At 38.3% G+C, this 24,845-nt stretch overlaps 1 protein-coding gene and 1 long non-coding RNA gene across 3 annotated transcripts in view; one reads left to right on the forward strand and one right to left on the reverse strand.

The window, feature by feature from the left end:
* The window catches only part of igsf11 (immunoglobulin superfamily member 11), a 95,125-nt gene that overhangs the window by 44,516 nt on the left and 25,764 nt on the right, over positions 1-24,845 (reverse strand). The window lies entirely within an intron of this gene.
* LOC136180468 (uncharacterized) lies at positions 5,610-23,444 on the forward strand. The gene is made up of 3 exons (XR_010667120.1): positions 5,610-7,647; positions 9,293-9,398; positions 23,179-23,444. It is a non-coding gene; the product is annotated as an uncharacterized lncRNA (long non-coding RNA).

Below are 24,845 nucleotides of genomic sequence, written 5' to 3' on the forward strand. Positions count from 1 at the left end.
ATATTGCCAACATTTTTTTTAACTTAAACTATTCATACAGAGCGAGAGAGATACTGTAGCGAGTTCTTTGTTATTTTTTCCCTCTCAGTGGACTGGCTCACACATCAGGGGAACATGGGTAGTATTGCGTGGGAAATGTTGTGCTGGGGCCAATGAATACTTTTCCATCATAGCATCATTTACATTTAAATGAATTCCATCAAAAGCAAAGTTGAATGTTTAATGAGCAGAGACCAAAGCAAACAGCCCCCCCTCTTCTCAAAAGAAACAGGAGTAAAAAAAAGAAGAGTCCAGAGAAGAATGGAATACAATCACAGACATTTGAGTCTCAGAGAGTGACATCAACATTTGATTTCAGCCTTTGAATTAAGTAATTACACAAAGAAGCTCATAAATCTCTGATGACCGATACCATAAAAAGATATGTTGATTGCATACCTCTGAAAGAAGCCTTTAATTTATCCATGAATGACTCATCTCTTTTGTTATGCCTACACAGGAACAATCATCACTATTGATCTTTTTAAATCAATATTGCAAACTCAAACTCAATACAAAAAGTCACAACACAGACATGTGGACGCTACATACAGACAGCTTTAGGACAGGGCAGAGCACAGCCCACAGCTTGCCTGCAGTGGCATAATTGCATAGCATGTCACAAACACTTATGAATAAATCAGTGGTTTCTTCTCCTTGTGAAGTGCTGCAGCCCCATTATTGAATATTCATGTAGGTAAATACATTTATGCAAGCATCTCTCCTGGGTTATACAGTTTGCTGTTTTGAAGATTTGAAGCCTTCTCGTTTCTCAGTGTGTTGAAACACAAAAGAAATTAATTAAAAGTCTCTTATGTGCTCATGCATCATAACAAATAAAGGCCCTTATGTTAGTATCATGCAAGTTCTCAATATTCTGACTTTTTAGTCATAAAAGGTGGATATTACTTAGCCTTTCTGATGTTCATTGATTAGTTGGTGCAGAAATTCAAGGCAGATTGCTATTGACAGAGGGCTATTGATTTCTGATTTCCATTGGCCGATATCAGCATAGCGTCACTTCCAACTTTTTTTTTCTGCTCCATCTCGATGAACAGACACAGAATAATACCTTCTCTTTCTGATTGCATAAGAATCTTTGCTTCATCTCTTTCTCCCTCTCTTTCTGACATCAGCTTTTGTATAGAGCATGCATCTGCTATACCTAAGTTTAATGTATGAAATACTACAAATGCACATCTTCATGCATGCAACACACACCAACATGCACATACGTACACGATTGATGGCAACTTAGTGTACGTGATTACTGTGGCTCTAAGCTGCTTAGAGGTTCTGTCCCATCTGGCTCTGGTGTTTGTGGCATCATTCACTGCCCCATCCCACACACCACCCCTTCCCCTATCCTCCTCCTCCTGTTTTATTCCCTGCCATCCACTCTCCTTGTATACTGACACACAAACATGCAGTGAGGGAGAGCAGAGGCGGAGCAAAAGGGACGCTAATCCTGTGTAATCTGGGTTTACCAACTATTAGGGCTCTGCAGTGTTTTCTTATGTAATCTAATCATCCGTAGAAACGTGCAGTCATCCACTAGGGTGAGTTCTGGTGTGTATGTGTGTACTATGTAGCAACCAGAAGAGAAGCCTCCTCTTGCAACCTGGAACATGCGGAAAAGCCAAACTAATGAAAACAAACTCATACTCACATGATGGAGAGCAACCCCCACCACACAAACATACACACAAATAAACACAAACAAATAAAAACAAAATTTTGACCTCTGAACTTCAAATCATAAACTGACATCATGTCAAAAAACAAAAATAAATTATAATAAAAGAGATATAGTGGCCCATATCATGTAAGAGGATTTTTAAAAAAGGTACTTCAAAACGACTTTTAGAAATGTATAACAATATTCCCAGAAGCCTGTGATTGTTTTGTTCACAAATAAAAAATAAAAAGCTAAATTCACATGTAAATACAAAAAATTACAGATGACTGCAACAACAATGTTGTGATTGTAAAATGTAGTGTATGCAATCAATTCAATTTTAAGTTTGATTCAAGTCTGACTAGGACAGAACAAGAAATTTATCGATGCTTTGGCTTACTTTAGTGGAATCTTTTTGAGAAAAAATATTGCAAAAATGATAGATAGAAAGGGTCTAACCTTTTTATTTATTGATTGATTTGGTTATTTAGCAGAGACACATGCAGTAAACATTGATTCATATATTTAATACAAAGTAGATGCCACGCAGACAAGTTTCTATAGTTATATAGTTTCTATATATTCTTTGCTAATTTGCAACCACTGTCGCTGGCTTGTCTTTTAGGATTAAATCAGAATTATTAGAATTACAGAAACAGTGATACTATCCAAATACAGACATTATAATCGCAATACAAACAAGAGCCTAAATAAACCAAAAAGTAAAATGATTATTCTAAGAGGAAACGGTCAATGCTCACAAACTTGCTTCAGTTTCAGCCACTGTTTTACTAACTCTGTCAGTTCCATCATTCACTTCCTATACAGTATGTTATATAATAGTCACCCTTGCTGTGGCAATTATTTATTTGGAAATAAAAGGAAGATGTTCAAAAATATATTAATGTAGGAGAAAAAAGAGATGGTCATGTAGTGTTGATTCAGAAAAGGAAGCAGGGGTGGGGGTTGGGTGGCAACAAAGGGAACAAATTAGTTCTTTAGAGAAAGGGTTGGGGGTGGGGAAAATGATGAAACAATCACACTCAGAGATGCTGACATTTTAAGTTATTTATGCATTCATCTATATTTGAAGAACTATTGGTGTATCAAATAGATCACTGAAGAGCTTCCTTCTTCCCTATGAAAAAATAAAACATTTTCTATGCAGAGAGGTTAAACAGTATCGTTCTTGTCACAACCTCTATTTGTTCCCCTTCTTAAACAGTCATTTAAGCGTGTTTGATTGCCCTTGATATTGATAGTTTGAAAACATTTTATTTTAACGACTTAAGTTAATTTAAATTAATCTGGGGGGGTCTTCTATCAACGTCGCTAAAGAAAGCCAAGCTCACTTGTCAGACTGAAACTAACTCCATCTCCCAAATAAGCCTCAAGTGGTTCCATGAACACAATCCAGCCTTAATTAATCAGGATTTACTCAAGTCAGGCTTGCATAGTCTCGCTTTGTGCACGCACCTAGGCCGTATCCGAATTGCCAAGTACCTACTCAATCTTTCAGTAGGCAGTAGGCAGTACGTACTATCCGTGCTGTATACTGTTAGTACCTACTATTCAGTATGCACACACAGTAGGCAGATATTTGTGCCTACTTCTTCTGATTCATTCAGTAAGGAAGTGACGTCATTTACGTTACCCGAACCGGCCGCATCCACCCGTTTTTTTTTGTTTTTTTTGTTTAGCTTTATTCAAGAAGAGTAATGCGCATACAGTCAGGTAAAAAAAAAACAATATGACAATGTAAATCAAGTAAAAGATTAAATAACTAAATAAACTAAGTTTTATAATAATGCAGACATTTGTTATATTTTCTATTGTTAATTAAAAGTAGTGATTTCAGTCTGGACTTTAACTCTAGATTAAAAATTGATTATATTAATCCATGCTCGTTTGTTTTGATTTGGAGAAGTGACGAGACGATTTACGTTTAATTTCGCACAGCATTGTGGGTGGTAAAACACAATTAATTTCCTGAAAGGATGCATCCGATCCATACTGCATGAAACCTGGAAGTTAGTATCCATACTGAAATGTTCAGTATACTGAGGTGGACCTAAAAGATGCATACTGAATGACCACGAAAGTTCAGTATACTGAAACTCCATACTGAACTGTGGCTATTCGGAAAGGGCCCTGATGTTTACAAGAAGCCCAGATGAATGGATGAATGAAAAGACGATCAAATGAGTCACACAGAGGGGAGAGTAAGAGCAACGTTTTTTCAACAGCTGAACCAACGCTGCTGAGTGAGCTGTTCGAAGAATTTAAAGATTTTATTACTAAAAAAAAGGTAAAACTCCAAATAATAATGATCCAGGAAGATGGCATGGTAGAAAAATACCGACGGGTTATGTCATGTTTCATGCTACGTGTGTTTCACTTTATATCATCCTGTGTTTTTTGATCTTTTACTAAAACTTCTCTGCCCCTCCCTGTATGTATAGAGCCTATTACCTGCAAATACATTCAAAATAAACCCCTAGAGATACAAATGTAAGCCATATACAAATTAGACATACACCATTAAAATGTCACCTGTAAAATATAGAGCAGACCTCTGTTACAGCTGCACAGAAGCCTTTATAGTACAGCAGTGTGTGAATGGAGGTAGTTTATAATGAGTCTGTGCATAGCCTACTTTAAGGTAATTGTTGTAATATATTATTATTAAAGTGTCCAACAAGAGACTGTCTTTTTAAAACAAATGTGCAGCTGAAAAAGCTGTAAGTCCTTACTTAGATGCGTTTTTGTGTAAAATAAAATGTAAAATTCCACAGTGGTCAATACAGTGAAATTTCTGTTTTATTGTCACAATATTTTCAAAATAATAAATAAAAGGAGATGCCATTTATACCAGGTTGAATAGTGGTTTTCTTTCTTTCATTCACTCTCTGGCTGTTTATTAAATTCTTTCACTCAATTTCCATTCCAGTAGGCCTACATCATGCTTTGGTATTTGGGTGGCAGTAGCTCAGTCTGTAGGGACTTGGGTTGGGAATCAGAGGGTTGCCAGTTCAAGTCCAGAAATTGGTCTGGTAGGTGGAGAGGTGCCAGTCCATTTCCTGAGCACTGCTGAGGTGCTCTTGAGCAAGGCACCGAAACCCAAAAAACTGCTCTGGAGTGCTGGCTGTGGGCAGCCCCCTCACTCTGAGACCTCTCCATTAATGCATGTCCATATAATCCTGTTTGTGCATGTGTGTGTAGTATGTTCATTAAACAGAGTGTAAAAACAAATTTCCCCACACGGGATCAATAAAGTATAAATTATTATTATCTCTCTCTCTCTCTCACTGTATGCCTGTAGCTCTTGTTTTACCACCCAATCAGAGACAGATTAGGGTTTGTCCTTGTGGGATGTGAATTATTTATTAGGCTTTTTATAAGATCATGTTCTTTTTACCTTTTTTATATTTTCTCACGTGTAGTTGCATTAGATGTGTGACTTTTGCATAGTTAAGGTTTTTATTCATGATAGAGTTTGAATAAAGCTGAGAGTTTTATGATCTTTATTATTATTATTATAACATGACATGAGTGATGTGAGCGCTGAAACTCACCTGACTGAACGGTCTTATATTAGTCTGTTTCTACACGTCAGGCATTCTTTGACTCACAGCTAAACAAGTTTGACAGTTAGCCTGGTCCAGAGCAGACTTGTTCACCAGCATGAGTTAGAAATAGTTTCAGAAATAGTTATGTTTTCTTTTATAACCACTGATAATTATGCATCATTGTTGACGAGACATCACATTCTGTTTAAATGCTGCTGCATTTGTTTTATTGTAATGAACTGCTGTGTTCGCCTATGTATGTAATGCTATGCTAGTTTACCTTCAGTCATACCCGCTGTTGAATCAAAGTCCAGCCACTGGCTTTCTGGTGTTTAAGTAACAGTTACTGAACTCAGCTCAGAGAGCTCAAACTATTTCAAAAGGTAGCCACACGACTTCCTTTGTTGTCCACCATTTTGTCACCATGTGACAAAGCCGCATGGTGCATTGTCTCTCTCCACCATCTTGTTCTCTCTCTCTCTCTCTCTCTCTCTCTCTCTCTGTCTCTCTTTACATTTATACCTCATCCACAAGCCTTGCTTGATAATGTTTGTTGCTTAGATTAGTTTATAATAGTTATTTGTTTAATTAAGTTCATTGATTTTGGATTGATGTTGCTTTGTTTAAATAAATTCTGTTATAATTTTAAGAGAGCAGTTGTTTGTGATTACTGGTGTATTTGCATTGTGATACAAGCTGGGTGCGAAGGCTTTGTGTACGGATTTCACGCCTTCAATCTATTAAATATAGTTATTAATTATTAATAATATTATTAATTTAGTAACCAATTTGAGACTGATTTGAGTGATATTTGGGTTATATTTACCTGATTACAGGTTGGTGCCCCAAACGAGATTAAACATAGTTTAATGATATTGTATTTATATTATTAATAATTAAATATAATTATTAAAGAATATAACCAAAGTTGACTTGATACAACCCCAATATGAGCCATCAGGGTTTTCATCCCATTACTGCCCATAGAGCATCTGATTGTAAACAGAATTAACAGAAGAAAAACTTCCGGAGCCCGTTCTATGTGATGGATCTTCATAAGCGCAGTTTGGGCAGATGGCTGTTCATCATGAGCCCGGTTTTCCCCAAGATTTCTGCCTTTGAAAAGGACGTTGTTTTCTTGCCTCTGTAACTTTGCTAAATGTTGCTTAATGCTGTGCTCATGATGGATAGCGTTGGGTCTTTGTAAATAATATAGCAAGGTCTTTAAGGTCTTTAACCTGCTCTTCTGTAACATAACAATGACAAACAGAAGAGTACATAACTCGGAAGTGACCTTGTATTAAACAAAAGAAGCTGTCCTGCTCTTAAAGAGCGCCTATATGTGTGTCATCTAATTGACTTGCATTGACTTCCTCCACCAGAAGGCTGTCGGCATGGCTGTGAATACATCTTGGTGATGGTAGATCACTTTATCAGTTTAGCGCAGCTCTACCCCACTAGGAACAAAGCTGGTAAAACAGCCGCTGACCGGCTCGTCAATTATTTCATCTAGGTTTGGTAGTCCAACCACACTCCAACCATGTCCAAGGGTGGGAGTTTGAGAAGAAGTTGTTTGGAAGACTCCAACAATTGTCTGGTGTGGGTTACTCTAGAACCTTGCCATTTCACCTCCGAGGTAATCCCGCTGCTATTAAAAATGCTTCGGACACTAGGGGCGAAAAAAAGTGATCAAGAAAGACCACCTGCCCCACATTATCCACGCCTGCAACTGCTCAGAGCACGAGTCCATAGACTTCTCCCCTCATTCATTGCTGTTCGTTCATTTTTGGTAGACTTGAAAGCTGAAACTCCAAAAGGCTATGCAGAGAAATGGGCAGGAAGGATGACTGAGGCATAACAAATAGCGAATGCAAACAACCACCAGTCAAGCTCCAAGGGGAAAGAATACTATGACACAAGGTGCAAGGGCGTGACCCTGGGGACAAAGTTCTTGTCCGTGACCTCAGTGAAAGAGGGGGCTTAAACCATACTGGGAAAATACCGTCTACATTGTGAGAGAGCAGGTTAGGAGTAACCCTGCCTACAATGTAATGTCTCCCTGCACAGGAACCTGCAGCAAGTGAATGACTTGCCAGTAGAGCCATGCCAGACCTCTGTTTCTATCACTCCGAAGTCACACAAGAGGACTGAGAAGTTCTCAGAGTCCTTGCAGATCACATGAACTGCTAAGAGCACTGAGGCGAGTGACTGAAGAAGAGGAAGGTATGTCTCACTACTGGCTTTGCATACCAGCAAAGAACCCAAGAGGCTAAGGATAGCCTCCCAAATCAGAAAGTGACTTGTGAGTTACAAAACATTGAGCCTCTCCTTAGAGAGACAGTCCATGCTGATCCCAAACAAGTAAGATCTTTTCCTCTTGCTCTTTAGTTTACCTGCTTTTTGTGAAGTGTCTTGAGATAACATTTGTTATAGATTAGCGCTATACAAATAAAAATTGATTGACTGATTGATTGATAATGCATTGGCTGGATCTCGATTGCATTCACTGTGGGACAGACCTGGTAAACTGGTTGGCCAAGGGACCGATAAGTAAACACATAGCCAGGCAGTGTTTTTTGCAAACAGCAAAATGTAATGGCTTAAATAATAACAATATTGATAAACAATAATATCAAACATACAAACGTTTTCACACATTTTGAGTGTACCATAAAGGGAAATTTAGCTTTTTTTATTCTTTAATATAAGCACAGTGTTTCCCCTACCATTATATTAGGGGGGGGGCCCGCCCCCCCTAATATAATGGTAGGGTAAAAGCTTAAAAGCGCTTTGAGTAGTCAGAAAAATAAAAAAGCGCTATATTAGCTCAAGTCCATTTACCATGACCAAGAACAGCACTCCAAATTAGTATTTTTAATTGCCACAAAATAGTTAGTTCACAACAGGAGCTTCCCCAATTTGTCCCAAATGCAATGCTAAGACTGGAACTCGATACACTGTCTTTGGGAGTGTGAAAAAAATCTGTTATTTTGGAAGGCAGTATGTGGAGAAAGCCTACTTCTATGCCTCCTAGGAAGTCTACTGAACCCTTTGAAGGAACATAAGGAAATAATACAATTTCTTTTAATGTTGGCTAGGAAGGTTATTATGAGAAAATGGGTTGGGGATGAATAACCTACTGTTCACTTGTGGACTGATATCTGATGTTGTGACTTTATAAAAGTTGAGATACTGTATCGGAGGAAAGACTCATCTCTTAAAAGGAAATGGGAGGAGCCTTTGAATCTTCGAAATGTTAAGTGCAGCTTGTCATAATGATCACTGAATGGGATTAAGGATTATATTGTTACTGTACAACATCACTGTTAATTACAAATACTATACTGGTAGATGTTGAATGTGACTCCTGGACCAACTATGCAAATACACTGAGCTGTTACTGTTTTGTCTTTGAAAATCAATAAAAACAATGTTAAAAAACAACAAAAACAATGGAAAGAAGAAAATAGTCAGCACTTGTATAAGAATACTTTAAAGTACAGTGTTTTGTAACAATGCTGTGATATAGGGTTTGACAGGATGGTAGGGTTGAGTGGTCTGACTGTGAAGAAAACCTTTAAATCATTCTGGAGCTCTTTGCTCTGAGGGACCAATGTCTATCTTCTACCAGAGGGCAAAAGGTCGAACAGGTGATGAGCTGTGTGTCTAGTGAGGGCAGCACTTTTAAATCGTTTGTGTGGCAGCTGCTAGAGAAAGGCACACAGCTAATGTGTGATGTGTTGACAACCCACTACAGTAGATAGAAAACTACTGTAGTTACAGTTACTAGTTACTGAAGTTAATGAGTTACTAACAGAGTTAGTGCTTTATAAAATGAACGAGTTACTTGGGTAAGTAACTTGAGTGTTACCTTTTTTGCTTCAATTGTCATATCAGTGTTCATCAGTGTTCACCTTATTTAGTGTTGCTGTGACCACTCGCACATAACACTGTAGTTGTTTTCAATATGAAGGTATTTTACTGATTAGATTGTTCTTTTTCCCAGGATGCTGCTGTGCTGACGTGAGACTAACCTTGCCTGCTTGGTGAGGTTAGGCTCACACTTACAACACTGTTTCCCACACATAAACGATACCTGGGCAGGCCGGCAGGTAAATGTAATGACACCCAGGTATATGTCAGATCTGTTTTTATTTAATTTTTCATTTATTTATAAAATTGCTGTGTGTGAGAGAGAGAGCGCACACGCCTGGATTACTCTGTAAGGATCCAGACATGTATCCCCTTAAAGAAGTGTTCTGATATATTTTATAGTCTGAAAGTTTTTTTATTAGTTAGATTTTGGAATAATACGTTCTACTGACATTAATGAATAACTAACAATCTATAACACAATATATAGCCTTGAAATTTAATAATTCCCCTCAGTTCTTAGCTTACCTTCCTTCTTTTAACACTGAAAATATATATCACTAGCTCCCTGGGAAAGATGCTAAATATCTCTCCAAAGTGGACTGTTTTCACTACAAGATCATTTTTTAAAATAATGAACATGAGTTTGTTGTTGAATGTTATAAAAGAAAGCTAGACTCCTGGCTAACTTCTTAAAAATTGCTGGAAGTTGCTGAAACCATTGGTAGACAGTGTGTGTTGTGCTCACCTTTCTTATAAAAGAAACTTTGTGAAATCATATTCCCTCAGCTTTCTTTCTTTCTTTCTCCTTTCTTTATTTCTTTCTTTCTGTAGCCCTATCCTGATTTTGCTTTCTTGCGGGAGAAATGGTGCTGCCTCATCAGTCACTTTGTTCTTTTGACTGCAGTATAGGATCAATCCTGTCAACTTGTGCAGGCGGACTAAACCATCTTACACATTGAGTATGGGTGAGAGGGACCTCAGAGAGAGAACATGTTTTCAAATGAGGTCAAGATTTTGAATCCATTCCACTTGTACAACTTGTACGACAAAACAACAACAAAAATGTTGACATTTACTTCAGGCCCATCAAGGGCATGAGCAACAATGGAGGAAGCCCCCCCCCCGCCACACACACACACACACCCCCATGCAATTTGCCAATATATAACACTGTAAAGGCTGTAGCATCCAAACTATTTATACTTAAGATATTAAATATTTAGATAAAATTCAGTCTAACACTTGTCCTTGTTTATTTTGTTGTATTACAGAAAAATATATTTTGAGTCAATAATAGCTTCACTTAAACATGAATGGTCCTTCTATTTTAATCCACTTGAAAGAAGATAGATAACCAAGGAGATATTTTTACTTTCACCTGAAAATCAGCATTTAAACACAAACATCCATTTGGTTGGTAACCTTTAGGGAGTGCTTTGGATGAAAGGAATAAGAAGCGTGATTCAGTCTCTGAATATAGAGTTGGTGTGATTTTCATCCAATCCTTGAGATTTCTCACTTGCTCCTGTGAAAAATCACACTTAAAGGGACTCCGGGATGCAGGGGCTTAATTGGCTGTGACGTGACGTGCATAATATCAGCAAACTCGCACACTTGCATACTGATTAAACAAAAAATCTATATACACACATATGTAAAAATCGGATAGCAACACCTTATATAACCCCTCATTGCCAACTGTGTGAACACAGAACAGAATGGAGGAGAAATTACCAAAAACCTCAAATTAAAAAACAGATTCATAAAAGGAAAACATAATGGTAAGCAAAACCACCTTACAGATTTAAATCATACTGATACCACACACAATATTAAATACAGTATAACAACTAGTTGACATACACATATCAGTACGAAAAGACAAAACTGAAATTAACATACAAAAAGGTTTTTTGCCTTTCTCACGCACTTTTCTCTCTCTCTGCCTCTCCCTCTCTCTCTCTCTCTCTTTCATTCAATTGGATGTATCCTGGAGAAAAACAGTTAAATATAAACATAATGAAGCAGGAGAGACAATGTGCACTAAACTAGTTGCTTTTAGAACTTCAACCTGAAGAATTGATTGCATTCTTTCTATTTGGCCTCTCTATGGACAAGCTCCCACCAACACACCAGTGTGAGCCACATCTGTTATAAGAAGTGTTTTCAGGTAAAAAAGCAAATCAGGCAACTATAGCAACTCACACCTTCCCCAGCACTGGAAGGAGAGAGACAGAGAGACATTCAAGTGTTTGAAGCAGGTTTAAACAAAGTAATGAATCACATTGGACATATGTCACATTAACATCATCACTCTTACTGCCACGTATTAAAGAGCCCATATTCTGCCCTTTTTGGGGTTCGTATATTTAATCTATGTATCTACTTTTGTATGTTCACAATAGATAAAGTTCTAAAAAAGTGTCTGTTTTCATGTACTGCTCCTCCCTGCTCCCTCTACACTCTGAGTCCGTCAGCGACACTCTGCTGAGCCCCGACTGTTAGACCCCACGTACCAGTACCAGTTGCTCAGCACGCTTCTCGGAAATTTCAACATGAGCTGCAGGGCTTGCCACAACGAGCCAATGGGCTTAAATCAGTGATCTCACACTGACAATGACGCCGCACTGACAAATTTTTATGGAGGGGGGCTAGAACCAAGTGTTACATGCAGCTAATGCTACAGCTAACAGGAGGACGTAGGAGAAGCCGTGTTTCCGCGGACTTTGAATTTTTGCACGTAGATGTACCTAAACATGCACAGGACACTTGGAAAACACACTTAAAGAGCATATAAAACCAGACAAAGAAGAATATGGGACCTTTAAGGAACATAAACTGTGAACCTGTAAGATATAATATATTTTACTGTAAATGGTACATATAGCGTCTTTCACACCCATTCACACAAAGATGATCGAGGCTATTTTTAGTGTCCATCAGTATTAACAATTTCCATTCATACACATGCCTATCAGAATCAGAAATACTTTATTAATCCCAGGGGGAAATTCAGTTGTCACCGCTGCTCTAAAACACAAAACAGCAGACAACAGACACATCAGGCATGCAGCTGCAGGAGCTACTCTACCACTGAGCCACAGCCACCCATTGTGAAGTCCTTATCACTTGTAAACAAGCGTTCTCCTGTCTGAGGCCTGATTGAGGTATATTTATTGCATTTCCACCACAAAGCTCCTATGAGGAGTTTTAGAGGGTTATGAAACAGTATTCAATCAAATCTGATGTTTATTTGCTACTCGAGCAAATAGTTCAGCGACAAGATTGATTATTTATTTATTTTCACTATAAATGCCTAAAACACCCAACACATGTTACAGATCATACAAAGTGATTAACTGCAAGTTGCTAAAAGTCTACTTCTTTTTTCTGACATTTTCAAGGGCAAATATTCTTCTCTGATACGTCTGTTAAACAAAAGCAGGATGAGATTTTCTGTAAAAAAATGCTGTTTACACATGTACAAGACAAAGGAGGTAAGAAACTGTTTGTCAATGAAGTCTGCTATCAGAGGAAAACATGTCACTAAACAGTCCTGAAGGATCAAATCAGTAGATCATGTGGGATGTCTCAAAGACATTTGGCGGAGAAAATGATGACCCTGAGGCCTGAGATATCTGAGACACGGCTTAAGCAATTGCAGTCTTATTACCACTGGACAACCAAAGCAGCTAAATATAACATTCATTTTCAGTAATACAACCAGAGAGATCCCCCTGACACTTGAACTCTACACAGGCTCAGTTTCCTGGTAAGGGTTAACAGCGACATCACTCATTCTTAAAAAGAACATCCACACTCACTGTCTGTCTGAGACACAGAATAACAGTTATCAGCACCAGAGTATGGCTGTATGGGAACTGATGATTCAGAATGAGTAAAATTACTTTTTCAAATTGTGATTATGCCACAATGCTGTAATAAAGCTCTGCAACGGCGTAAATATCCATTTCCCAGTCTGTGATGTCACATGGCATCACAGCATTGCAGAAGTAAGACATGTAGAAAAAAAAGAGTGTGAGCTTCACAACACACACTTGTACAAGCACGCACACACACACATAAACACAGCGCTGCACTTCATATTGTAGGGCCAGATGTCACAGGCGTGTAAATCTCACGCCTTGAACTGAGAGTCAGAATAATGAGAGACAGACAGGCCGGCCCTGAGAGGTATTTCAGCTCAATAAAGATAAAAGTGTTCACTGCTTCTTAGAATAGTCCGCTCACTCAGTGGCACCAGCAACTGGATTCCCTTCTCACTTTCCCTGGGTCAAATAAGCTTTTCTCACCTTCTCTCTTTCTTTTACTCATATCTCTCTGTCTCTCTCTCCCTCTTCCGCCCATCAACAGATAAAATGGATTAAATTACGGAGGCTGGTGAAAGAAACTCTCAAAATAACTGTGGACAATTTCCTCCACCATACAAGTGGCACAGCTGCTGTCATGTAAAAGTAAGACAGTCATCTTGAGATGTCTCGCAAGAAGTTCTTAAGTCAGACAGGAGTAGCTGAGAGTTTAAACTCAGTGCCACTGGAGCTCTTATGGAGAGTTATGTGCTACTTTTGAAACGGGTGTTGATCATTTAGAGTTTCAGAAGATGTAGTTTGAATTAGGATTTTATTTTTAACATCTCTCTTTGACCAACAAAACCTTCTGCATTCCTCTCAAACTATATACAAGAACAATTCAATAACAAAGATTCAAATTCCCTAAACAAAAAAAAGTAACATTATGTTTCTAGTGACTGGGTATGTCCCAATTTAGGGGCTGAATCTTTGGAGGGCACATTTGAAGACCGATTATGTCACAGTGGAGCAATGAAGACTGTCCTATTTGGAAAGGCTCTTTCAAATGTTGGCAACAAATGCATTCTTCTCTTCCCCAACGAAGTATCATCCAATGCATCCTTCATGGCCCAACAGATCCCAAATTCATTTAGTTTCAAACTACTGTAGATGGTGAACTCTGACGCAAACGAGTGAAACACTCAAATGTTATTAATATATTTCAACTGAATTAAATAGCTTGTTTTAACTGATGTTAAAAAACAAAAGAGGCCTAGACCATTTAATTATCTTTAAAATAATAGATTCAAGTTACATGACATTAGTTATGGGCAGCTGTTCATGTTGCAAAAAGCAACAGGGCAAGCACTAAGAAACAAAAGGGTAAGGGGAGGAGGGGTAGCAGCTAGTAACACAATCAGAGTCACATTATACGCCCAGAGGAGACCAGACCTTTGTCAACTGGGCAGACATGGAATCCATTCTTTTTTTTATTTCGTGTACTGACATGATATTTGAAAGCATCTAGCAGGAAAGGGGTTTATGAAATGGTGGGTCTACTCTGACATAAGCCAGCCACACCAAGAGCAATCAGTCCCCCAAAAAATACTTTTGCATTTATGTGTGAAAAATATGCGATGTGGGATTTTTTTCAATATTGCAATAATGATATAAAGACTGATAAATAAACAATAAATAAAGAGTGCATATAGCTGTAACTCAGTTTATTTGGCTATCTGCTGTTCTTAATGTTTTATACAATACATTTGTGTACACCATCCCATCCTGAATCCAAAATAAATTATTTTCCTCCACTTAACTGGCACTAAAAAAACCCATGGGTAGTAAAAGCTAGCTGTAGCTTAATCTGACTGCATTAACATTACATGAAGGTTTCCATCCAATAGGTGCAATGCTGAGGGGGAAATAAACACTTCATTTATTTTTATGTGATAAAGTCAGACTTTGAAGATGTCTTTATTTCAAAGGGTCATATCGAGATAACGATCAAATCGCTAATTAATTAGACAGCTCAAGTAAAAGTACAAATATAATTAAAACCGCAAGCGGTGATGAAGGGCCCTCGCATGTCGGTGCATGTCGGGGTGTGTTGCGACCGTGGGAGTGCAGCAGCAGCGGAACATGGCTAAGCAGCAGGCCGTGCAGTCCGATTTGTGTAAAAGTCGTACTATGGTATGCTGAAAAAGGCAACATAAAGAAGATTACAGAAAATGTAGACGTAGAGCAGTTCAGGCTGGCATTGTCATGATAGCTATGAAATTTGGAGGAAATTGAGCATTGTATATAGGATGTAGTACTTATTCTTTGCAGTAGGGGGCACTATGGTTACAATTTATTATTGCCATGTGACTGTGTTCACAGGCCAACCCTGATTATACCTGTGAAATTTCATTCAGATCAGACAAAGTATATAGGGTGTAGTACTTACTCCTTGTAGTAGGGGGCGCTATGGTTGAAGTTGACTATTGTTATGTCAATGTGTTTAGAGGCCAACCCTGATCATACATGTGAAATTTCAAGAAGATCAGACAAAGTATATAAAAGTTACAGCCACTTCCTGTTTGATGGCGATGTGATTTGTGGACTTCCTGTTGAGTTTAGGGCGTGGGTTGAAGAGGCTTTTTTGTAGCTTTTGTCATGTTGGAAATGCATAGTAAAATTCAGAATTGTAGGTTCAACGTGCTGCGGGGGCTGAATGTTTGAAATATTGTAGGGGGCGCCACTGAGCCATTAAGCCACACCCAGTCACTTAAATGGTATAAGATGTTTGACTTTACTACCAGGATTACATGTATGAAGTTTCGGGACAGTACGACTATGTTAAGCCTGTGAAAAAACTACTTCCTGTTTGATGGCGAGCGACGCGTCCGTATGCCGACAGCATTGGACGTAGCCGTTTGATCTTGAAAGTCTTGTATGGCCAAGGTGTTAGCATGGTCCACACCAATTTTGAGGGGAAAATGAGCTACTGTGTAGCAATGGCTAATGCTAATTGAGAAGCAGTAACTTCCTGTTGTCAACTGGTGGCGCTATGACTAATCAAAAAATGTTGATAATGGATGTGTTCAGGGCGGGTCCCGTATCATGCATGAGAAATTTTAATATGATTGAACACTAGGTGGCAGAGATATAAGCATTTACTTTTTTGGCAACTTGCCAAAACGCTCCAAAAATTTAAAATGCACTCCACGGCCACGTCCACGCCCTTTGACGAAATAATGTGCAGAGCACAACGAGATATGCTGAGCCTGTCTAGAACGCACTGACACTGAGATTGTGTTCAAATAGGAAGGCTGAAATCGGCGATTTTGAGCAATTTTGGCCATTATCGTGAAATTCATCTTTCATTTGTGGACTTCCTGTCGGGTTTTTTGAAACGCTGCAAGAGGATTTTAGTATTAGTCTATCCTGACAAGCTTAATGTGCGTACCAATTTTCGAGTGTATATGAAAAAAACCTTTATGGGGAGGCCATTTTGAAAATTTCAAGGGGGCGCCACTGAGCCATTTTGCGAACTCCGTTTACGAAACCACCAAAATATCAAATTTTTCACGAGACCTGATGACCATGGAAAGTTTGGTGAGTTTTCGGGCACGTTCAGGCCCTCAAAAGTGGCCGCAAAGTGGCGGAACAATAAAAACGACAATAATAAAAATAATAATCGCTAGTGTTTCAAGAGGGTCCTCGCACGATTCGTGCTCGGGCCCTAATAGTGCACAAAATATTCTAAAAATGCTTCTACCAGCATGTTAACTGTTGTTTATTCTGGAAAGAGTAGAGAAATAATGTCCAACCCTATTTTATGTAACTGTTCATCTAACATAAGAGGCCTTTGTAGTTGGTGCTTTATAATGTACTCAACGTCTTCACTTACTTGTACAAGTTTAATGTTTGTTCACCCTACAATAATCCTTTCCGCTTACTTTTATTTGAAAGCAGAATTCAAACATAATCTCTGCTGTTGTTGGAAGCCATGAGGGCCCTGGAACTTCCACAGTATCTACAAGTTTAGAAACAAAATTAAACACACAAAATGAAGAAAACTAGAAGTAGTGCAAACTTGTTACATATGGTGTAACTGCAACCTGCAATAATATGCTTAGGGTAGATGTATTAAATAACTTAATAACCCTACATCGTAATTAGGAATCCTCTTACAAGGGGGTGTGATGGAGTGAAGGTTGAGGGTTATGTATCTGAAAAACAATGAGCATGGGAAATGAGCTTTAATGTTAATCATTGTCATTGAATAATTCAAAAGAATATCTGTGTACGCATTCCTCCAGCTGAACAATAGACATCGTCACTCCAACCAGAGGAATAGTTCACTTTTACTGTCATAGTAAGAATCTGAGAGGCTACCCAGAGTCATTTAGCCAACAAGAGGACAAGCACTGCAAGTCATGCAGAAGAAGCCCTGAAGCAAGATGGACCAGCGTGTGTGTGTGTGTGTGTGTGTGTGTGTGTGTGTGTGTGTGTGTGTGTGTGTGTGTGTGTATGGCCTACTGACTGCATAGACTGATGACCACACACTGCTCTCTTTATGTACCTAAGAGTTCAGTGACTGTTCAGCCTTCTCTAACACTAACCTCTGTGATGTATATCAGTTAGAGGTTCAGTTCCAATAAGCTCTTCTTCTTCATCACTCATCACTTCTAAAGTGATTTATGAGCTGCTGCTGTTTTGTGTGGCAATATTCATCATTGTTCCCCATCCTGGATCAATCAGTCCATGCATCCATATTTCAATCAATCCATCAGATAAACAGTTTGAACAAAAACATGCCTGCTCATCAAAAAGTATGTAAAGAAATGTGTAAGCATAAAACCAATCAACCTCTGTGCTCCTGTCTTGAAACGTGCTCTAAAAAATAAAGCATTATTATTATTATTATTATGATTATTATTATGATGATGATGATGATTATTATCATGTATTTATTTTACAATTGGGTAACACTGTTGACTGAGTTTACTAAGGGCATCTATAAAGTCCCTTTATAAATATATGTTAATATGTATCTATGGTTTCACCAAATATGGTGACAAATAGGCTGGTGTCTGTAAACAAGCCAAACAAGTTGTGTTTGACTCACTCTTTCTTTTTCATACCACGTTGTCTCATGAACTCTATCAGGATATTTCAAAGCTACAGAAGTGGCCCAGTTCCTTGCATGAAGCAATAACAGCATCAGCACACAGTAATGAATCAAGTTAAGTGGAATGTCAACGAGGCTAACAAAGACCTACTCCATCTACGAGCTGTAGAATAAGGTCAGAACTAAAATTTGTCTCTTCACTTCCTTGCTGGCACAAAACAGTGGAAAAAATTTAAAAGTAATTTGCTGATGATGAAAGCATTTTTGATGAAATGATAATGCAATCAAATGTTATTCCATTTATTTTTCAAAATCTCTCGACTGACATGCCTTTGGTAATCAAGCCATGTGTATATTTAACTGTTTTTTTCTTTTTAGTCCACATTTGCATTTGTATACGGTATACAATGTCCTCTACTAAAAGTCTGGTGTTGCTGGACAAAGGCTTTCTGCAGCTTTTACATAAACAACCTTGTATGTTTATTGAAGATGTGAAATTCTATTTAATCAAGAAATGTCAGTGTTTCCCCTACCATTATATTAGGGGGGTGGCCCGCCCACCCAACGAGCCAATGGGCTTAGATCAGTGATCTCACACTGACAATGACGCCGCACTGACACATTTTTATCGAGGGGGGCTAGAACCGAGCGTTACATGCAGCTAATGCTACAGCTAACAGGAGGACGTAGGAGAAGCCGCGTTTTCGCGGACTTTGAATTTTTGCACATAGATGTACCTAAACATGCACAGGACACTTGGAAAATACACTAAAGAGCATATAAAACCAGAAAAAGAAGAATATGGGACCTTTAAGGTGGCCTAGTGGTTAGTTCACATGCACCATGTACTGGACCTAATCTAACATGGGGCTCCTTTGATGCATGTCATCCCAACTCTCTCTCTGACGCTCCTATCTCTCTCTAATACACTTCTGTATAGTAATAATTTATCAGACATCTTGTGAAACATTGCTCAATACGAGTATAAATATACAATTATTCATTCATTTGATTTATCTTGGTTAGTAAGATTGGTTACAGAGATAAAAAGGCAATACAGTGTGGTTGCAGGAAGAGCACAGAATAGTGAAAATGGCAGAAAAAAGTTAGAGAGCAAGAATAAACTTGCCTTACTCTAAGTAATCTAGAGCCAAGAGAGAATAAACCTGTAGAACAAAGTAACATCAGGGAATAGATGCTGTTACTTTGTGGACCATAGTCATCTGTTTCAATATGTTAATATAAGCCAACAGCACCCAATTGGACAGACATGCATAAGCCCACTTACTAAAGAACAGGCTTTACCACCAAAACAACAACTCTCATTGCGAGGCCAACAAACAAACCTCACAGTCAATCTGTGAACGTGTTATTGACTGTGAGGTGTTTTGGTCATGAGGCTCTCGACCCTGAAGAAAAACCAAGCAGCTCCTGCTAATGCATTTTGAAAGCACGATGATGAAGGGGGTGGTCTATTTGCATCTACAGTTAACTCTAACCAAAAGGTGTATCAAATGTCTTGGGGGTGGGAGGAGATGAAAAGGGGAACAACCATGTTCTATATATAGCAGGTAATCTGTCCCCTTCTGTCTTCTTGTTTTTGCTTTGAGGAATGAGGGATCAATGTTTAGAAAATGATAGAAAGTAAGGAGTTATTCTAACTCTTCCCAGAGGAAGTCCACTCGGGCTGAAACTTCAATTCTTAAAGCTTTAATGAAGTAAAAGGTAAAACTGTCCATCTAACACTTTAAAGTATAAAAAGATTTCCACTGAACAGGGCTGCCTGAAGTCAGGACTTTCTAAAGGGGTATTGTTTGAACACTTTGTCAAAACTGACAGCTCAAAGAGATCAGTTTGAGAGAAGAATGCCTTTTTCCCAAGCCTCCCCCCTCAAGAAAGCAAAACAGTTGAAAAACTGCAGCCATATTTGGATGAAGGGTCACAGCAGGACCCACATCATTTGTACACATAAAGGTGTTCATGCTAATGATATTGCAAATCCATCCATGCAGATCGAACACTTTCAAGAGGATTGTGAGGGGGAATGTCACCCCTCCATGAAAGTTCCATCAAAAGCAACACCTTTTGCGTCAAAAAAAAAACCTCCTCAGTGGAGAAAATCTTTGATGAGTAGTTCTGTTAAAGCCTTGAGGCATGCACTAATACATTAGGGACAGAGCAGGATCATAAGAATAACTCAACCATACATAGGTGGTAGACAGTTAGATAGCCTGCTCCATGTAGAAAAACCTTCCCATAAATAATTTACAAAACCTGTAAATAAAATATATCCAGTGGCCTTCACCTGAAAAAAAAAATTAGAAACAAGATATCTGCCATGCTGAGTAATGACTTCTTCTTGCAGATGAGTTCTGATATGACATGCACGCTGATGTGTAACATAAAAAAGACCTCACTGCAAAGTTCAAATGTCGGCCTTTGATAATGATTCTTAAACATTAAATCACTCTGAAAGTGAAAGACTAATGTTTGTGATGATGCCCAAAAGCGCTATCTTCTAAAAAAGTAACTGGAAACATAATCGACACACACATAACTATCCTTGAATTATCCAAACAACGTGCTAGCCAATGCTAGCTACAACTTCCTGATAGAAAAGCCTCGTGTATATAGCAGATATAAACTGAGGGTATGTAGGTCCTGAGTTTGTATTTACTACTTTACTAGTAGATGTCTATAATTATGTTGTGTACAGGACTCACATGATTTAACCAATGAGGTTTTTGTCATACAGACCGAAACTGTTGGCAGGACAAAGAACAGCCATGTACAAGGCTTGGGTCATTGTCAATAAAGCTAACAGCTATATCATGTATGCAGTGGACCTACAGCATATATTTGAAAGGGGTTATCAACCAAACTACATAAGTGATATCAGTGTGACTTTCATGGATTACATGCACTGAAGTAGAAAACCAAATATTAGCCACACTTGTTAAGTTAGCTATATTAAGAGGTCAGCAAGATGTTGTTGTTGATGTTGATGTTGTTGACGGGCAGGGTGGTCGGTAGAATTTCAGTTTCTTACTCTTTGTAATCTGGCACCCAACAACACAACAAGACAGCATGTTAAGACTCCTTTGTTGCCTCCTACCCTGTGGTGTTGCTCCCTTCTAGTTTAGCTTCGTTGGGCCTCCAGCTAACACTGTGACGTTATTGTGACATATAAAAGCTTCTGTTGCTTTTCTATTTGTTTCTCCTTCAGCAAAGAGTTTGCATTTTAAATAATGGCCCAGGCCATCCCCAAATCAAATTTGGCAATAGCTACTAGGAGTGTGCATTATATCGTTTAAGGTAATATCTTAATTGTGGTTTCACCCGACGCCCAGCCACCACCATCTGACTGTGTTGTCCCCTAAACAATCGCCATCCTCATTCATGCACGGACGCAAGGAATACAAAGGAGAAATCCTGCCTGCATATTATCCCATATGCTCTTTTGTAAAGTGAATTGAGATAACAGTTGTTATTCAAAAAGTGATTGATTGATTTTAACAATTTGCGACAATATCGAGTATGAGAGTCTTGACACATTCACTGCATCTGATCAAGCCTAGAAGGCCAGACTGATGCTCATGTGGGAAGAGAACACATGCAATGTCCAAGAATCACAACAATCTAAGATAGTGTAACTGCATGACTGACTGTTTGCAGTTGAAGTTCAAATTGAGTAAACAAACAGCAGCAGCCTCTGCTCAGTCACATGGAGGTGCTGTGGCCTAAAACACTTAATTATGCTACAAATGAAAACATTACCCATTCAGGAGATGATAAAGAGGTCACAGGTCTTTTGCACACACAGTGTTAAATTCATTAAAGTTATGTATGATCATCTGTGTACCTAAACAATAGATAGATCACTGCTGTGGTGAAGCACTCTTGTGCATTCTAATAAATATGAAAACTGTCTCATTTCCCCCAGTCATCTTGGATCTTTGAAATAATGATGTGTTTTAAGTGGGTGTCATGGGACTCTGTAAACGACCTTAGAAAACACAGTAGCCAAACTTCTGGTGTTCAGATTAAATAAGCAAGGAGTAAAAGAAACAGCGCTTTCAGGACTTTAGATGACTTATTACTCATCATGCAACCACAGATCAAAAACATATCTCTTTAAGAAACATATTTTTATCAATAATAAACAAAGTTTGATATTCTCCATCTCTCTGTCTCTTCAGTTTGTTTCTGTAGACTCCTCTTGGTTGTGTAAAGATGTCTCTGGTTTGACTTCTAAAGACAGCTGTTCCTTCCCTTCCATCCCTCGCCCCTTAGATTTACTCCTTGTCTTCCTCTCTCACCAACAATCATTGGACTCTTTCAACCTCAGCTCTCCAAACTCAACATATTTTCTCTCCATCTGTTTTCTGTCCTTATAAAGCTCTGTTGCGTCTCTCTCCTCCACACTTGGTCCGTCAATAAGCTAAATAAATAACTGTTAATATCCATGTAGTTTTAAATTAATGTTGATGTTTTGTTTTCTCTCTTTGTTCTATTGTTGTCTAACTTGTGAGTTTTGGGACACTCCTTATAAAGTATTTATCTATCTAACTATTGGGTCAAAAAGGTCAATGTGTATAGTATTAGTAGTGATTCATCGAGGTGTGTGTGTGTGTGTGTGTGTGTGTGTGTGTGTGTGTGTGTGTGTGTCATGCATGGGTGTGATATGTATCAACATTTGGTAAGAGACAGTAGAAACCGAACTTGAGATCCACACATTATCTGTGAACTATTAAGTAAATAACTAGGATCTATCTTTAAAGTATTACGATAAGCATTTTAAAGTAGTGTAAAACTGCATGTCTTAAATTAATGACTGATATACTCACAGCACAACACATTAATAAAACAATGTACAGACACACACACAAACACACAAAAACAAGTTAGCTTTATATAACTGTGTATGCTCAGAGGATGGTAAGAAGGTTTACATTCAGAGTAGTGATGGGGTAAGGGTAACAAGTTTGTTAACGAGGGTGTAGCTTGTTAGCTGCACAATAAGTGCCCTCAAGGAAAACTAGACGTAACAGCATCACACTTTGGCTGTTTCTGTTTCTGCTGTGCCAGATGGAGGATCTGTCCCAGACCTGATGTCCGGGAAAGAAAGAGGAGGAAGAAAAACAAGAGGAAAACGAGGGAGAATAAAGGATGGATGAGGTTGTGACTTCTACTGCTAATGGATTTTGGTCAGATGACGAGGTTGTTATGTGCTCAGTGCTGTGTGTGTGTGTGTGTGTGTGTGTGTGTGTGTGTGTGTGTGTGTGTGTGTGTGTGTGTGTGTGTGTGTGTGTGTGTGTGTGTGTGTGTGTGTGTGTGTGTGTGTGTGTGTGTGAGGGCCGTCATTTACATGTGGAACACATCGTTTCGTGATGTGATTAGCAGTCAAGCCACAATCAATCATTTCAGGTTATTTGCAGTTTCTGTTGGAGGTATCCAGTTTTTACACACTTGCAACATGAGTTACCAATGTTTTTGTTTTTTTTAATCATTCTGTCTTATTCTCACTTTTACACACAGAATCAGAAAAACTGTATTCATCCCTTTTGGAGAAATGTGATGGTTACAGTTTCTCTTGAACAAAACAGCAGAATAATAGGAATACAATAAGAAATATGAATTTGAAAAAAGTAATAACTAGAAAAAAAAGCAGATTTTTTTTTTTTAAATCAATAAATCTATGCACAAGAAGCGCTGAGTGTGTTGGAAATAAAACAATGTAATATAGAGCAGGGAACTGAAGAAACACATACACTAATCCATTCATTCATTGTTAATCCGGCTGTTAGTACATGTGTTGATGGCTGTCATACATGGTGCTGACATGTCTGTATTTTGGTTGTTAATGTGGTGTCACTCGAGGACAAACAGCAGATCTAAGTGTATCCAAGATAATTACACTTGTACTCTGTCTCTTCGCTGAGTCATGTGTTCTTGTCATGGTCTCAGTTGCATTTATTTGAGAACACAGTCTCACTTGGATAATCTAATAGTCTAAAAGAAGAGTTCAGAGTAAGGGCAAATACAGTCCTGCATTTTTAAGTTTTTTTGCATTAGTCATGTACCATTTGACAGAGAACTGAAAAGCAAATGCTTTGCCTGGGCAGCTTAGTGCTTATCATATGGAAGTGAAGAGATTTAAATATTCTGATCAAGCAACATATTGTTTTCACATTTCTTATGTCATTGATAATTTCCTAATAATAAGTATTGCTGTTCTGTTAATATTTTATTGTTTTCACATTTAACTTAAAATATACAGATCTGAAAATAGCAATGTTAAGATCAAAAGAGTACAAAGAATGAATGAATATAAACTATTTATCATGTGTTTGGTTTCTCAGGTATAGGGGTTTCATAAATAAAACTGGTTCCTAAAAAATATAAAGAAAAGCAGAAGAGGATATGCATGAAGGAGTACACATGAATGACAGATAGTAGGAGAGATACTGAGGACTGAAACATAGTAGAGGAGACAGCAGATGGTGAGGATTATTCAGTACTAAAATACTCTGGGATCTACAGAGGGAAGACCACAGACATAAACCTTTACAGATTCAATCTGCCTGAAATAGCCCAAAAGGAGCCCACAATAGCCATAATGATCAAATCCTGGTGAAACCCAAAACAGCTATAACTGTCATCTTAAACAACACAATAAACACAGTGTCTGACTAGAGACAGCATGCTGCTGTTCTATAACAAATCATCTGATACTTTCAATCAACACAATATCA

Source organism: Labrus bergylta, chromosome 11, assembly GCF_963930695.1.
Source record: "Labrus bergylta chromosome 11, fLabBer1.1, whole genome shotgun sequence".
Lineage (NCBI taxonomy): Eukaryota > Metazoa > Chordata > Actinopteri > Labriformes > Labridae > Labrus > Labrus bergylta.